Source organism: Amphimedon queenslandica, unplaced genomic scaffold, assembly GCF_000090795.2.
Source record: "Amphimedon queenslandica unplaced genomic scaffold, v1.1 AMPQUscaffold_13284, whole genome shotgun sequence".
Classification (NCBI taxonomy): Eukaryota; Metazoa; Porifera; class Demospongiae; order Haplosclerida; family Niphatidae; genus Amphimedon; species Amphimedon queenslandica.
In genome coordinates, this window is record NW_003546480.1 from 10,031 (window position 1) to 12,315 (window position 2,285).

A 2,285-nucleotide genomic window follows, 5' to 3' on the forward strand; every position below is an offset into this window, starting at 1 on the left:
CTCTGCTCAATCTTTCTACACTGCATAAGTACATGTATAAGCATCAGGAAATGTAATAAAATTGAGGAATTTACTATGTGTCAGTTTTTGTGAAATCTTTTAAAAATCCCTGTACTATAGTACAGGGACTTTTGTCTAATTTTCGAGCAACTTTAAAAAATCATAGAAAATCTAACTGTAATTGGAATCTGCTCAATCTTTCTACACAGCATAAGTACATGTATATACATCAGGAAATGTAATAAAACTGAGAAATTTTTTACTTGTCATTTTTTGTGAAATTTTTGAAAAATCCCTCTACTATAGTACAGGGACTTTTGTCCAATTTTCGAGCAACTTCAAAAAATCATAGAAAATTTAAACTTGATTGGAATCTGCTGAATCTTTCTACACAGCATAAGTACATGTATATGCATCAGGAAATGTAATAAAACTGAGAAATTTTCTGCTTGTCATTTTTTGTGAAATTTTTGAAACATCCCTGTACTATAGTACAGGGACTTTTGTCTAATTTTCGAGCAACTTTAAAAAATCATAGAAAATTTAAACTTCATCGGAATCTGCTCAAACTTTCTACACTACATAAGTACATGTATATGCATCAGGAAATGTAATAAAATTCAGGAATTTACTATGTGTCAATTTTTGTGAAATTTTACAAAAATCCCTGTCCTATAGTACAGGGACTCTTTTCCCATTTTGAAGCAACTTTAAAAAATCATAGAAAATCCAAACTTGATCGGAATCAGCTCAATCTTTCTACACTGCATAAGTAAATGTATATGCATCAGGAAATGCAATAAAACTGAGAAATTTTCCGCTTGTCATTTTTTGTGAAATTTTTGAAAAATCCCTCTACTATAGTACAGGGACTTTTGTCCAATCTTCGAGCAACTTCAAAAAATCATAGAAAATTTAAACTTGATTGGAATCTGCTGAATCTTTCTACACAGCATAAGTACATGTATATGCATCAGGAAATGTAATAAAACTGAGAAATTTTCTGCTTGTCATTTTTTGTGAAATTTTTGAAAAATCCCTGTACTATAGTAAAGGGACTTATGTCTAATTTTCGAGCAACTTTAAAAAATCATAGAAAATTTAAACTTTATCGAAATCTGCTCAAACTCTCTACACAGCATAAGTACATGTATATGCATCAGGAAATGTAATAAAATTGAGGAATTTTCTACTTGTCAATTTTTGTGAAATTTTTGAAAAATCCCTGTACTATAGTACAGGGACTTTTGTCCAATTTTGAAGCAACTTTAAAAAATCATAAAAAATCCAAACTTGATCGGAATCAGCTCAATCTCTCTACACTGCATAAGTACATGTATATGCATCAGGAAATGTAATAAAATTGAGGAATTTTCTACTTGTCATTTTTTGTGAACTTTTTGAAAAATCCCTGTACTATAGTACAGGGACTTTTGTCCAATTTTGAAGCAACTTTAAAAAATCATAAAAAATCCAAACTTGATCGGAATCAGCTCAATCTCTCTACACTGCATAAGTACATGTATATGCATCAGAAAATGTAATAAAATTGAGGAGTTTTCTACTTGTCAATTTTTGTGAAATTTTTGAAAAATCTCTGTACTATAGTACAGGGACTTTTGTCCAATTTTTGAGCAACTTAAAAAAATCATAGAAAATCCAAACTTGATGAGAATCCACTCAATCTCTCTACACTGCATAAGTACATGTATATGCATCAGGAAATGTAATAAAAAGTTGGGGTGATTTTGGAGCCATTTTTTGGAAAAAACCATTAGTACAGGGATTTTTTCAAATTTTTGACGTTTTCTTAAAATGGCCATAAGTTGAAAAATTGAACTTGCAATCAGCTCAAATTTCTACACAGCATATGGACATCAATATGTATCAGTGATTTCTTATAAAGTTATCATTATTACCATATCCTTATGTTCATGGTAAGGTGTTTCTATTCCTTGTTGAGGGAAGACCACACAAGTGAGGTAACTGTCTCCATTACTAGGATCAGTCTGGAGCTGAAACTCTGACAATGGCTTTGACTATAAGATAAATAAAATAACTAATAATAGGGCAGCTGGTAATACTGGAGGGGAATTTTGGGTAATTGTAACATTTTTGTTTATTAATTGGCAGGTTTTAATTTTGTAAATGATTATAAAAGTGCAAAATTGGTCAGTAATTCCCCCTCAAGGTATAAACAGATTATTACTAACATTAACAACCTAATAATAATAATAATAATGACTGTACAATTGTACATATCAAATGGTAACTGCTTCTCTGCT